Source organism: Pyrus communis, chromosome 16, assembly GCF_041283825.1.
Source record: "Pyrus communis isolate YQ-2024b chromosome 16, ASM4128382v1, whole genome shotgun sequence".
NCBI lineage: Eukaryota > Viridiplantae > Streptophyta > Magnoliopsida > Rosales > Rosaceae > Pyrus > Pyrus communis.
This window is the reverse complement of record NC_142580.1, coordinates 30,572,349-30,588,160: the sequence shown is the minus strand read 5'-3', so window position 1 is coordinate 30,588,160 and position 15,812 is coordinate 30,572,349. Positions and strand designations below refer to the sequence as shown.

Below are 15,812 nucleotides of genomic sequence, written 5' to 3'. Positions count from 1 at the left end.
TTTCTTTCTTCCTTTTTTTTTTTTTTTTTTTTTTGTTTTTTTTTTTTTTTTTAAATTTTCGAATTTTTGAATTTTTTTTTTTCGATTTTTTGAATTTTCGAAAATATTTTATTTTATTTTTTTTAATGGGTGAAGCTTTGATGTTGAAGCTTTGTAGGTGAAGCTTTTGTGTTGAAGCTTTTGTATTGAAGATTTGGTGTTGAAGCTTTTGTGTTGAAGCTTTGTAGGTGAAGTTTTTGTGTTGAAGCTTTTGTATTAAAGCTTTGTAGATGAAGCTCTTGTGTTGGAGCTTTGTAGGTGAAGCTCTTGTGTTGAAGCTTTGTAGGTGAAACTTTTGTGTTGAAGCTTTGTAGGTGAAGCCTTTGTGTTGAAGCTTTGTAGGTGAAACTTTTGTGTTGAAGCTTTTGTATTGAAGCTTTGTAGGTGAAGCTCTTGTGTTGAAACTTTGTAGGTGAAGCTTTTGTGTTGAAGCTTTGTAGGTGAAGCTTTTGGTTTGAAGCTTTTGTATTGAAGCTTTGTTGGGCACCATAAATTGATTTTGCTTCACACTATCTTGATCAAGAGTGTGTGAAGCTTTTGAGAATTATAGTTGCTCTCCATTGATGAAGCTTTGTTTGATGTTGAAGCTTTGTTGTTGAAGCATTGTTTGACGTTGAAGCTTTGTAGGTGAAGCTTTTGTGTTAGTCGCCATAAATTGGTTTTGCTTCACACTATCTTGATCAAGAGTGTGTGAGGCTTTTGACATTTGTTGTTGCCTTTCACTTGTTGAAGCTTTTGTTGGCACCATAAATTAATTTTGCTTCACACTATCTTGGTCAAGAGTGTGTGAAGCTTTTGAGAATTGTTGTTGTCTTCCATTGATGAAGTTGTTGTGTTCCATAGAAAATTTGAAGTTTGAAACTCCCTAGCTTGTGGAAGTTTGAAGACTTTCCATGTGGGGCTTTCTCATGGTTTGAATTTGAATTTTGAATTTCTTTGGTCCTGTTGAACTTATATAAGAAGGATAAGTCTCCACTCTTTACCTTGGTGAACTTATATAAGAAGGATAAGTCTCCACTCTTTACCTTGCCTTCATTTGCTCATTTTGTAGTAATTTTGGAAGATAGAGTGTTCTCTAGTTGAGAGGGATTCCGGCATTGCTTTGCATCATCTTTAGGTTGCTAGTCTTCTCTACTAGATCGCATGCTTTCATTCTTGTTGAATTGTTTGAGTGTTCATGTATTTGGTTAAGAACATGATGAACTGGTTGAGCTTTTCTTCATGCCCTAGGAACTTCCTTATGTTTCGATCTTTCATGTAGTGATCGAGTTTGTTTCTGTTTGTTGTAGATGTCAGAGTCTGGAAGTCCTAGTGATGAGGGCTCCCCTAGCTCTAGCTCTAGGTTTGAGCTTGCAATGTTGGAGTCTTCAGGGCCCTTGTTGGAGTCTTGTACCAAAGAAACGTTGGATGATTTTCGCAATTGTCAAACCTTAGCCAATATTGGTTCTTCCTCCTTCATGTCAGTGGGTGAGGGGGTTGTTTTTGACGCCATACCCATATTTCGCTCTGAGTTCACAACGGACCTTTTAAAGAAAAACTTGTTAGATAGCGAAAGGCAACTTGAGGCCCTAAGGCAGTCATGTAGTATCCCCTACAGTGTAGGAATGCGTTTGGTACATCATGAAGAATTGCCTCTGAACCGCCCAAGGGTCATGTTATGTTCTATACCGAAATATTATTGACCTTAGGCGTGAAGTTGCCTTCGCACCCTTGTTGCAACGGATGCTATCTTTCATTGGATATGCGCCTGGGCAACTCAATCCTGGTTTTTGGGATACCTTGATCGGTTTTATATTATTTGGATGGAATGTGGGTTACGTGAGCCTTCCTTCCATCAGTGGCGCTACTGTTATAAGATGCGCCCGGTGAAAGCATGCCCTGGGTATGCCGAGTATGCATGTCGGAGTGAGAGAGAACATATTGTCTTTGGTAAGAAAAAGGCGTACTGCACTTGGAAAAATCGTTGGTGCTTTCTTTATAATGATTGGGAGCATGTTAGAGGTGTCACGCCTGAGCAACGTGTTCTTACGCACTTCTACACTGTAGGTTGTAATGTATCCATTGTTCGGATTGTTTGCTATTTGTTGTGATTTCTTCTTGTGTCTGACATTTTCCTTCATGCAGTGACATGAGGCAACATCAAATTGTTAGGACAGGAGCTGGCTGATGTAGAGAAGGTGTTAAGAGTGCCTAAGGAGGATAGACATTTGGGCAAGTTACGACCTTTGTTTCGAAAGTACGATTTCCAGCCCCTAATGTCGGAGTGCCAGAGACGAGCAAGTAAGTTGTATCCTTCATTTTGCCCCCTCTTTCTTTTACAAAGTTGTATTCTTTACTTTGATTTTTCTTGTTCAGTGGAGAAAGTGAGCAAGAAAGGGGGGACTAGCACCAAGAAAGGGAAAACACCCATGTTAGTTCCCGTAGATGACATTTTGTTTCACAAGGAGCTCGTAAACACTGGGTGAGGCCAACCCCTAGACCTAAGTCACAAGAAGAGGTCCTTAAGATTACTGCCTCAAAGAAAGCTGAAGCTGAGGCGATCGGATGGGTTGCTGCCATAGTTACAGGGGAGGAGAGACGACTGTTGCCTCCTTTTCCTACCATCAATCCCATCTGTCCTCTAACCATGGAGTCCACTGACCAAGAAGGTAACCCTAGCTCCAACCGTAAGAGGAAGTATAAGGAAGAGGTTGGCAGCATTCGTGGAAGGTTTTGAAGGTTGCCATGCAGCCAAGTAGTTTTAGGTATGTCAATAATTGCCTAGCAGGACGTAAATCCATTGTTAACGAGCTTAGCGAACCGCTAGACGAGAATGGATCAGATCGTGACCGGATGATGAGGCTATCTTCTTATGTAAGTGTTATTCTGTCATTTCTTTATTTTCTTCCCTCTTTTTTTTGGTAGTGACGATCATCCTGTCATGTAGGTCATGACTGAGTATGACAACAGATTACGAGAGGTTGAGTGGTACAAGGCAAAGTTTAAAGAGAATAACCTGCTTGTGAATGATGCCAGAAAAATGAGCAAAGCTTTGGCTGAGGCCATCTGCCTCAAAGATCAACACTTTGAGAGTTTGAAGAGGCGAAATGGTGGGAACGTGAAGCTCAAGAAACAACTGGAGGGGACTGGGAAACAGTTGGAGACCACTATCCTTGAAGTTTCCAAGGTTAAAGGGAGTTAGATAGTGCCTTGGTTGAAGTTTCTGAGCTAAAGAAGAGTATCCCAACTGAGAGGGACACTGCCGTGTAGGAGTTCTTAGGTTCCCAGGCCTTTCACGACGCTTTTAAACCACACTGCATCCGAGCGGCAAATTTTGGGAAAAGGAAATGGATGGCCGTCTTGAAGCGTTACGATAATGGAAACATTATCCGAAAGTACCATGATGAGATGGATGAGTACCGACAAAGAGGTGAAGCCTTCATCCTCACAGTTGATCCTAATAGTAAGGATGACTCTGATAACGAGGCTAGTCTCGGTGAGCAGTCTCAGGAGAATGAGGATGGTTCTGGAGATACCGAGGATGGTGGTGATGGCAATGCGGTTGAAACGCAAAGTGATATTGTCAGGGGTTCGACCTCAAATAAGGATGACTCATAGTGCCCTCTTTTTCTGCTTGTACTTTGAATGTAATAGTTTGTTGTTTGTATGGCATGTGCTATGTATTCTGAATGTACTAGTTTGTTGTTTGTCTGGCATGTGCCATGTTATAAGGCTGAGGGTTTTTTGTTTGTGTATGTTTGCAACCTTGTACTGTTCGCTTTGATGTTAATTGCCAAGTATTTGTACTATCATTGATAAATGTTTGGCTATGTTTGAATAGATCCCTTGTTTGGATATAAGTCATGTTGACATATACTTAGACTTTATTTCATGTTGTAAGCATTCGTGTTGAAGCTTTAAACCTGAGCGTTTCAGTGATAAGGATGTAAGGGAGTTAGGACCAAGTTGTCTAAATCACCTCTTTATTGAATTTATGCCAAATGGCCTTCATTACATAGGATGCCGAATGGCCATAGCTCAACACTTGTACAGTGTTTGTAGGAACCAGGGCGACTGATGCCAATAACTTTAAACGGTTTATCCCAATTTGGGCTGAGCTTGCCTTCACTAGGGACTCTGTCGCAGAGTAGTCTTTTCTTCAATACCAAGTCCCCCACTTTGAAAGAGCGAGGTTTGACTCTTGAGTCATAGTAGTTGAAGATGTGCTGCTTATAGGCGACATTCCTCAAGTGAGCCTAGTTTCTGTGTTCCTCGACTAAATCCAAGTTGAGGGTGAGTTGTTTGTCATTTTCACTTTGCATGTATTTCTGGACTCAGAACGTTGCTTGCTCAAGCTCAACTGGGACAACGGCCTCTGTACCAAAGGCAAGTGAGAATGGAGTTTCTCCTGTTAAAGTCCGATATGAAGTGCGGTATGACCAAATAACTTGGGGTACAAATTATGGCCAACAACCTTTAGCCTTGTCTAAGCTGGTTTTCAAAGTCCGCTTGATTATTTTGTTGATGACCTCAACTTGTCCGTTAGACTGGGGATAAGCTAGGGAGGCAAAAATAAGTTGATGTTGAACTTAGAACAAAACATCCTGAACTTCTTATTGTCGAATTGCTGCCCATTGTCCATGACTATCACATTAGGAATGCCAAATCTGCAATAGATGTTCTTCCATACGAAGTCTTCTATTTTTGCCTCAGTAATGGTTGCCAAGGGTTCTACTTCGGCCCACTTTGTGAAGTAGTCAACTGCAACGATCGTATAGCGGACCTTGCCCTTTCCTGTAGGCATTGGGTCGATCAAATCAAGTCCCTATCGGGTGAAGGGCCAAGGGCTGATCATATGAGAAAAAGGCTCGGGAGGGAAATGATGAATAGTTGCGTAGCGTTGACACTTATCACATGAGCGGGATATTCTGATAGGATCTTGGTGGAGTGTTGGCCAGTAATATCCTTGGCAAAAAGCCTTGTGTGCTAGGGATCGAGATCCAGCATGATCTCCGCAGACTCCTTCATGTATTTCTCGAAAGACAATTTCCGCTTCTGCAGGTGTGAGGCACCGTAAGTATGGTAAGTTAAAACCTCGCTTGTAGAGTTGGTCATTAATGATCAGGTAGCAGGTAGACTTATATCAAATCTGATTAGCTTGGACTTTATCATTTGGGAGGGTGCCATGAGCAAGAAATTTATAAATCAGGGTGATCCAGCTATCCCCCTGTTACAAGACTTCTGCAACCATGGTGCTTGGTGCTGCCAACAATTCGACGTGAATTTTTCTGCCAATCTTGTCTTCCACTGCTGAGGCGAGGCAAGCCAAATTGTCTGCATGACTGTTTGCCACTCAAGGGACTTGGGTGATCAGGTAGTGGAAGTGCTTGAGCAAAAGCTGCGTTTGCGCAAGATACGCTGCCATGGAGTTATCCTTAGCGTCAAAGTTGTTCGTGATTTGGTTAACCACCAATTGGGAGTCACTGAAGATATTAATTTGTTCAACTCCAAGGTGTTTGGCCAAACGTAAACCTGCTAAAAGGGCCTCATATCGGCCTTATTGTTTGACGCCTTCAATTTGAAGCGAAGAGCATACTCCATTGCCACTTTGTCAGGGGTAGTCAGGACTAGTCCTGCTCCACAGCCCTATTGGTTGGATGAGCCATCAACATATAGAGTCCATACTGTTCAATAAACATTGAATTAACTAGCTTTGATAAGTCGCCCTTGCATTCTTTAGGCCGAATGGCATGACTTTATAGCAATATAATCCTCTGTCAGTGGTGAAGGCCATGTGTTCTTGGTCTGAAGGGTTCATGAGGATTTGGTTGTACCCTGAGTAAGCATCCATGAAGCTCAAGAGTTCACACCCTGCTGTAGAGTCTATAAGTCTATCAATGAGAGGAAGGGGAAAGCTATCCTTCGGGCATCCTTTGTTTAAGTCGGTGTAGTTGACACACATTCTCCACAAGATCGTTTGAAGCAAAAGACTTTCCTTGGTCGGATTTTTCTTAACAAGGACCACATTTGCTACCCACGTTGGATAATTGACTTCACGGATGAAGCCTATGCTTTTGAGTTTTTTAACTTTTGCCTTCATTGCCTCGTATCATTCAGCATCATAAGATCTTCGCTTCTGTCTCACCGGCTTGGTCTTGGGATCAATACTTAAGCGATGACAGATGATATCAGGAGAGATGCCTGGCATGTCTTCGTATGACCAGGCGAAGGCTTTAGTGTTCTCTTGCAAAAAAAGAGATCAATGCTAACCGAATGGGTAGTGACAAAGTGGTGCCAATCTTCACTATGCAGTCCAGATAATCTTTTGAGATAGAGACCTTCTCCAACTCTTCAGCAGGTTGTGCTTGCTAGGTGAAAGTGTGACAGCCCGTTCCGAAAATTTTAAAACGTACGCGTGAAAAGACGATTTTGCCCCTAGCGTGATTTTTTTTCCGTTGTGTGGTTGTTTGAATTGGTGTGGCTGGTTGTTGACCACACACACACTCCCATAATTTCCCTAACCCTTTCCCCCTATCCCTGCACCTATCCCGTGCCCATTTTCCTTCCCATTTTCATACCCATGTGTACGGACACACTCCAAAACCACCCAAATCTTCACAGATCGAAGAAACAAAGTACATATCCATGGTCGTGAGGTTCATTGGTGTCCAACCATACCCATTTCAGATAAGGATACCTTCGTTTTCACGTCGAACTCGGGATACCCGATTTTTGGTACTGTTCATGCACACGTAAATTCTTATGTTTTTGGGAATTTCAAGCTTGTAGGAAGCTTGGTGAGGTCCTTAGGAGGCTCGGGTGGTTCGTTTGAAGGTTTTGGACGTCGGGATCACGAGTTTCGAGGTTGGCCGGAGTTGGGGGTATTTTCCCGTCAAGATTTCGTGGATTTTAGCACTTGAAAGTGGTATGATTTTGTTCCTCTCGTTGTAAGCTTCAATTTGGTACCAATTTTGTGAAATTTGGTTGAAAAATGAAGAAGATAGGACAATTTGAATTTTTTCCCGATTTTCCGGCGTCGTCGCCGACGCCGGAGCCTCGTAGGAGAAGACGACAGACTATTCCGTCAGTTTGGACGGAATATTCCTAACGCCGTTGATGGAATCCATTAAAGTTAACGGAATATTCCTGACGGCGTTAACTGACGCCGTCATCGTGCCAAGCACGTGCCTGCGCGTGGCCGTGCCTTGGCCGGCGCGTGGGGGCGCGTGCGGCGGTGAAATTTTTTTCTAAAAATATGGGGATGATCCTGAGGTTGAGTAGATCATGTTGGTGTATTCATACACCCCATTTGAGCATTGTATGAGAAGTTATTTCTTAAGTTTGGTTATGTGCTTTAAAATTAACGTTTTTATAGTTGTTTCGCATATAGGTGAATCCTATCCCAAGGACGAACGTGGTCACTCGAGGCAGGGGGGTTACAACCCTTCCACTTACCAGGGAGTGGGCTTTTGGTTTTCCGTATATACCTATATACTTATACTTTTCCCAGAAATTTGTTTAGAATGTTTATTCGTTATATGCCATGCCTATCGTTTTGTCGTTGTTTATGCATTGTTAATTGTTTATATATATGTATGTTTGGTGCTGCGGACGCACAGGTGAGTTGTGATTTATGTTTACATTTAGTAGTGATTTGAGATGCATAGAGAGCTCATAACCTGCACCCCCGGTGTTAGTGCTCCTGCCCAGAGTTGGGAACAATCCTTCACGTGATGTTCACCTCCCGCACCACACGCTCAGCTTGGATCCAAGTTAGGTGCATAGTCTTGTCGTACAGACCACTCTAGGTGGTTCCGACTCTTAGGTGACCTGCGATTATTCGCCCAACCTTCACGTGATCGTAGCACTTGAGCGTATATATATGTTACACCCAGGCTTGTCGTACAGACCACTTTAGGTGGTTCCAACTCGTGTGCAGGTTTAGTTAGTGAGATTGAGATTTGAGCTCTAGATTCAGCCGTACAGGTCACGTTAGGTGACTCCGGCTGACATATTCTATGATATTGATGCGTTATTACCTGAGCACTTGCATTTTACTTTGAGGTTTTGGCATAGCATATTCTTGAGCATGATTTATATATTTATATACTATTTTCTGGGAAGTATACAGGTTTTACAGCGAGGGGTTAAAACTTATTTATTAAATGGTTTTTGAAAAGCTTTGTTTTTACTCACGCTTTTGTTTTGCGCCCCTCCAAGTTCTAGTTGGCTAGCACGTTTGGTGGTTTCCCTGAGGATTTCCTCGGCATATCTGATAGACGATCACCAGTGTAGGGCCACCTTCGGGTGTGCTTTTGTTGCGTCGTTTTCTTCTAGACTGCATTAGGCTTTCATGCTCTTAACTTAGTGTCGCACTTACACTTGCACTTGTTTGTTATTACTTTGTGTAAAGCTAGTTTTTATTTATTCGTACTATTTCTATTATTACTTTATTAGCTTCCGCACTGTGCACATGGTTACGTCACTCCCACGTGACGGACAGCATGCCCTGATCTCGATCGGGGTATGTCAGAAAGAGTCATCTCGAGGATCGTTGGGTTGACTATGACCACCGTGATGATCCAAGTTGGCTTTGTCCGAGTTGGTCTTTATAACTTGGTCATGTATAGAAAGTGTTTCTTTGGGTACATGCAAGTGTTGTTGCTTAACTGAAGTGTTATAACATGATCGTGCACTAAGTTGATCTCCTCTGATGTAACCATTGCCATAGGGGGTTGGAAATTTCATCAACAACATATGTGTGGATACCATAGCCTTGAGATCATTGATGCCTGTGCGCCCAAAGATACCTGTGTGCCCACTTTGTGAAGTAGTCAACCACCAAGAAGTTAGTGGTGATGGTGGCTGTGTACGGGCCTGTACTAATGGTGAAGGGTAAATGTACACTCCCTAAAGGTTGCACGACATCATCGGAGAAGCTTATCAGAGGAGAAACCAAGTGATCGAGCAAGTGTTTAGCTACATTAAGTGTTTTGAAAGCTTCAGCAAACATGATATTGATCGATGCCCCCGTGTCTACCAGGATTTGTCGTACATCAAAGTTGGCTATGCGAGCCTTCACAATCAGTGGGTCGTTGTGAGGATAGATGATACCTCTTTCTTCCTCAGGGTAGAAACATATTGGATCCCAGTTAGGCTTTTGATACTTGCCTCCCCTGATGTCTTCCACGTGAAACAATTGGTGGCCAGACTTCAACGTTCGTTCATTGTTTTTCATGGCCCTATTGGAAGATTCAGATATGGGTGTGCCACCGCATATGGAATATATCACATTTACTTGGCGTTGGTTGTGGTTATCCCTTGGAGGGTAAAGAAGGAATTAATCAAATTTTCCTTCATGTGCCAAAGCTTCAATATGATCACGGAGGGTGATACATTTCTTGCCGTCATGGCCATTATACTCGTGGTAACCACAAAACATACTTGTGTTCTTCGTGGACTTGTAATCTGGCTCCCTCGGCCTTGGCTTTGGTATCAAGTGAGCTATACTGGGGTAAATGGCCGTGCATGTGGCGTTCAAAGGTGTGTATGTCTCATACCTCGGGGTAGGACTATTCTTGACACGTGCTTGGCCCACTGCATTGACTGCTTGGGGGAGGGCATTATCGTGGCGATACCTTTGGTTATTGCGATAGTGCCCCTTACTCTTTTTATTAAAATGAGACTGGTGAGGATGGAAGTCTTTCCTCTTGCCCTGAGAATGATACACCTGTTAACTTGGCGAGGTATTAGATAGGGCAAGGGGAAGCGTCACTGCCGTTTGGAAGGTTGAGGTCTTCTCATTCGGTTGGATCTGGCTTCCACTCCCCATTTGCTGATAAGGGATGGCTGTAAGGAGTTTCCCTTGATATGTCCTTGGCTCGGCGGAGGCATGGTTGTAAGCCTATGCCATCACCTCAGAGTAAGTCTTCCAAGTGTTAGCATTGATCGTGTACTTGAAGAAATAGTCGCGTAGGCCTGCCGTGAAGGCTTTAAAGGTGGTCTTGTCATTTGCCTCAGCACAGCGAGAATACTCATGGCTGATGCGGCCGACATACTTTCGTAGTGACTTGTCCAGCTTCTGGCGAATAATGTACAAGTTATCTACGGAATGTAAGCGATCTGTCTGGAAGATGTGTTGAGAGACAAACAGTTTCCTCAGTTCCTCAAATGAGTTTACCGTCTCAGGTGGGAGACGACAATACCAATTTAGAGCTCCGCCAGAGAAGGTAGAAGGGAAGAGAAGACATCGTTCTTTGTCAGTGTGCATCCGGTATGCCATGGTGGACTCAAAGAGGTTAAGGTGTTCAATCGGGTCCTCCATTCCAGTGTAGAGTTGTAAGCCAAGCTTCTGCTTTGTCTTTGCTTGGAGGGGGGTGTCGAGGATCCTCCTTGTAAGAGGGCCTGGCCTGGGTTGGTTCCAATCAGGTATTTCGGCTTGACATTCGGCCTTCAACTTGTTTACTTCCTCAAGGAGTTGTAGGACAAAGGGGTCCTAAGTGGAGTCAGGTACTGCTGGATCCTTCTTCCGTAGGTCTCCATCTCCTCTTAGAAGTAGGAAAGCTTGATCAAGGGCATGAGATTTTTCTTTGGACTCACCGTACTGACTTCCAGGACGAGCCTGTCGAAACGCCCCCGAGTCCTCCGTACCTTCATATTCCTCAAGGAAATGTCACTCATTCCCTAGATTGGCAGTTGGCTTGGGGCATGGGAGAGGACTGAATCTTTCAGAAACCCTTGGGTCATTGACCGTCAAGCTTATGTGGATGGGGCTCTCTCGACGTTGCCTCAGGAAGTCCCGACAGTCGTGATAAACGGCTTTTGATCCTTCTACTCCTTCTGCAAGAAGGTGCCTTCCTCCACTTCTCCTGCTTTGGGTCGAAGCAGTTGGGTCGAGAGAGGTCTCATTTTGATCAACACCTTGATGAGTAACTCGCTCCCCATTAGGGATATCTATGTTGAAGGCAGGTGATCCCCCGTGTTAGGGGCACCCAGGTGGTGGTTGACTTCCCCGGGGGCGATAAGTTCGTGTGTTTGAGTATGCCTAGCTTCATGGAGCATCCCGAAGAGTTTCTCATACTACTCCCAGAGGATCTCATTGTTTATCGTTATCTTGTTGTTCTGAGCCTCTAGCTCATCGACTTTAGCCTGAAGAGCAAACTTCTTTCGTTCCTTCTTTTGTTGCTTTGCACTAAGTGCGAGAGGGGTGTCGTTCTGCGTGTTGTGGCTCCCTTCGCTCCCCATGTTGGAGAGGGGTGCCTGGTCAAAAGAGAGTGTACGAATGGTGGAAACCAGCTTGACAAAGCTGGAGAGAGTAGGAATAAGTGCGGTTCCCACAGACAGTGCCAAATGTTGATGCATAAAATCGGCGAGGACTTTGGTACAATAGAAAGTGTCAAGTTTGTGACCTTCGCTAGGTTGCTCTGGTCATTAGTGTGGATAAGTATGTAAATGAATAGAGACAGGGAAGCAAACAACACAAGATGTACATGGTTCACCCAGGTTGGCTACGTCCACAGAGTATAGAAGTTCTCATTAGTTGTGAAGGGTTTACACAAATACATAGGTTCAAGCTCTCTTTTAGTAAGTTCTAGTGAATAGTTTAGTACAAATGACATTAGGGATTATTGTGGGAGAATGATCCCCTTTTATAGAAGAGAGTTTCTACCTTTGTTCCGACATTTACACGTGTCGTGTTGTGATTGGCCTCTGATATCGACACATGTTGCACTGTGATTGGCCTCTGATACCGACACGCATCGCGTTGTGATTGGCCTCCTGGTTGGAGGAAAAGTCCTGTGGGTCTTTGACGATACACTGTTGACCGATGCTCAGTAGTTTCGGGATTGGTCAAGTATGGTACAAACAATTGGTATAGGTTGTAAGAAAAAAAATAAAGATACCAATCATCCATCACCAATCAATAACAAACCAAAACTTTATGAAAAACAACAAACATATTGAATCAAAACACCAAAACTTTTTATTCTTGATAAGAACAACAAGAACATTGAAGAACACACATGACAACTCATAAGAGCTCCATGAATGTTTTCACTCAATAAAACTCATTTCACTACTCAAAAGAGGCTTAACATCCTAGGGTACTTAGGGGTTCCAAAAGTCACTTTAAAACATTTTTAACAAGACAAACATGAACCCAAAAATCCACCCTTTGGATTTGGCCGAATTTCACCACATACACGGCACCAAATTTTAGTTCCAATATTCATGCTTAAATGAACTACATCTACAACATTTGAGATGCTAAGTTTTCAAGCGAAATTTATATTCAAAAAGCAAGAACAAGGCTTGTAACATTTACAACATTTAAATCACAAACCATGAAATACACAAAACCCAAAAGGATTCACCATACACTGTACCTAGGCTCTGATACCACTTGAAAGAAAAATTTTGTCCTAGCTAAGAACATGTGAGAACATTTGAACACATAGGCAAACTATTAACACTTTAAAGTAGGCATGCATTAAAAAACAATTCTAAAACCCATGACTTTCAAAGCCTAGTGAATGGTGAAACACAAGACTCTTTAACAACATTAAAGAGAAGAAAGGTTTTTGAGATTCATTACCCTTGAAGCTCATCCTTGTTTACACAAGGGATTCACCCAAGTGGAGGGCCTTCAAGTCACCTCCTAGCTCCTTGAATCTTCCTTGTGATTTTTCTTCCTTTTGAATCTCCTTTGCTCATTGAGGATGTGAGGAAAGGAACTCCAAAAACACCAAAGGTTTGGTACCTCTTAAGTTTCCACACCAAAGATGTAGTGTGAAGAGAAGAGGGATGACTTAGAGAGACTTTTGATGCTAGTGAAAGTCTCCCTAAGTGGCCGGCCTCTATAGAGAAAAAGAGAGAAAGTGTTTCTCTTCTTTGCCTCAAGAAAACCCTAGTGAGAGAATGTCTATAAAGTTGCCTTTATACCTCCTCACATGTGAGTGGCAAACTTGCAATTAAGCCAAGTTTGCATCCACTCACCCTATGGCCGGTTTTGACTTAGTCATTGGTCTAATTTCCATTTAGCTTTAGTTGTTATACAACCTAAACTCAATGAGCCTTGAGGACCAAAAACCCCTTTTGGGCCCCGAAACCCAAAACTAACTTAAAAGCCCAATACGAACCTTTCGTAAGACTAATTAACTAATTAAATAATCTTGACCATTCTCAATTAAACTATTTAATTGCTTATCCATCTCATTTATATTTCTTCACTTTCATCGTTACTCGGTGTACGATCCATTAGGTTCTAATTAACGAGGCAGTGGGCGATTGTTACTCTTAACGATTGATTGTGAATTGAAACTACATTTCAATTCTCCCTTTCATGAAGATTAGTGTTTACTATTCTTCAGGGCTTCCACAAACCATGAGTGACACCTAGCAGTATGTCATGGCTACCCAAGCTAAGTAGAAGTTGTTGGAGAACCTATCCAGTTACAATTACAATGCAAAACGGTCCTTCTCTAAAACAGTACTCTTAATCACATTGTTTGAGTGATAGTTTGTTTCATTTCTACTATCCAATGTGATACTTCTCTATATGATTCATTTGAATATGATTTGGAACAAACTTCCTAAGTCATATTCATATGCTTTGGCCAAAGACTCCCGAATCATATCTCAGAGTATTCTCCCTCCACCATGGAAGGTTAGAGATCCCCTGTTCTGCATTCGTATGCCTACATGACTAGATAGCTTGACCCCAACAATGACATGGACACTCTTGATGGAATACCTTTGACATGATCAAAGCTCAAGGACCTAACCATTAGACATCTATGATGCCTTAGGTCAAAGGACTACTTAGCATATTGCAACTTACAAGTTCTTACATGACATGTATGTTCGAACTCTCTTTTGATCATTGTTCAGTGTACTCGATTGCCTTTTGAGCACCTATGTGTTTGTTTCAGTGTCCAACTCTAAATGACTTGAGACTAGTCATACTCACGCTTGAGTTAACATAACACATACTAACCTTAGCAGATTGTCAATGCCCAATTGGCAATCCTATGGCTAGGAATGTTTTAGGAATGAACATAAGAGAAAGGTCTCGTTAATCTAACTTACTTAGATCACTTCTCTCTTAGATTAAATACATTCCTTGGAATCCCTTATTGCTTAAACACATAATACAATAAATAGTGATTAACAATAAGTTTTTCCCTTTATTAAACATATAATGGTTTAACACAATAAATATTCCAAAAGCTATTACATCAAATGAGCGGCTTTCTGGGCATACTTCCAACATCAACATGAACCCCTCAGTGGGTCCTTGAAGGTATGACGTTGACTGGTGCTTGGTAGTTTCAGGATTGGTGAAGTATGGTACAAACACACATGGTTCATGAATAAAATATATTATTTTAAGGTACAGGTTGTAACATTTATCTCTCCCCCTCACCTCTTCCTTATTCTTCTCTTTTTTTTTCTTTCATCTATTTTTCTCTCTCCTAGTCCCAACGTAACAAAGCTTATCCATTTCCTTTTATGCCTCCCCCAACAACTGTACCTTTCTTTTTTCTCTCTCTTTTCTTTGTATCTCTGCCAAATTGTGTCGGCCATGGAAATCAAGTCACTCCTCAAGTTCCGCCTAGTCTTCTTCTGCCGTCCTTGACTCCACCTGCCGAGAAAGTCCCCTGACAGTGTTTAGTATTTCGCTTCTGGCCCTTGAATCTTTGCCCATTATTCTGCTTCTAGTCCTTGAATCCCCAACCTTGATTTTGCTACCAATCCTTGAATCCCCATCTTTGATTCCACTTCAGTCTTCGTTCACTGTTCGTCGTCCATTGGGTATTGATTTGATTCCGCTTATATGAATCTTCATTTTTTTACTATTTTTGTTTGGATTTTTATTGAGAATGTTTCGTTTCCATTCTTGAAAGAAAGAAGAGTTAAATGGGCCTACCCCCAAAATCGGTCGAAAATCAAACCAAATTGGAACTGACCTGATCTGGTTCGATTTGTTTCCTATAGTCAAATTTAGGAAAAAAAGGAACCAAATTGGAACAGTAAAAATAACCAGTTTCGTCCTAGTTTGCAGAGTGAACTGGACCGTAACCACTCCTACTCGCAATGCAAAAACGCAAAAGGCGAGTGATACTAAATTGTGTGGTAGAATAATGTTTAAGTTGGTAATGATAGAGAGACTAAATTTTGTAAACCAAATATGTAATGATTGATAATTGAATTATTAATAAAGTATCGATTAATGTGATTACTTCTTATTGATGATATATTAAATAATTTATCAATTTTATTTAAAAAATTTAATCTATCTAACATTATCCTTAAAATAAAATTTGACTGCTAGTTATATAACAGTAGAACACACCAGTCCACCACGAAATATTAATTAATTGGCCAACAGCCAGCCCGAACGCAAAACAAATAGTAAATATTAGGGTAAAGTACAAAAAAACTACCTCAACTATTAGTGTCACGACACTTTCATACATCATCTTTTAAAATTGACAATGTCATACCTTATCTTACGAATTTGTGCCAATGTTATATCTTCCGTTAGCTTGGCGTGAATTTCTCAGTTAAATGCTGACGTGGCTTGATTCAGGGCCCACTTTCTATTAAAAAAATTAATAAAAAATTATTAAAAACTAAAAAAAAAAAGAATCATTTAATAGTTTTTAAATATTAAAATAATAAAGAAAAGTAAAAAAAATACAAAAAAAACGAAAAAAAAAACATAAAAAAAAACAAAACATTTTGTCCCTTTCCTTCCCTCCCTCCCTCCTTCCTTCTACCTTCTGCAAGCC

The 15,812-nt window shown here is 41.7% G+C and overlaps 2 pseudogenes; one reads left to right on the top strand and one right to left on the bottom strand.

Annotated features, from left to right (window-relative positions):
• Positions 1-2,968: 2,968 nt before the first annotated feature.
• LOC148690268 (uncharacterized) lies at positions 2,969-3,636 on the top strand (annotated as a pseudogene).
• A 5,722-nt stretch (positions 3,637-9,358) lies between these two features.
• LOC148690267 (uncharacterized) lies at positions 9,359-11,262 on the bottom strand (annotated as a pseudogene).
• Between the last annotated feature and the right edge of the window lie 4,550 nt (positions 11,263-15,812).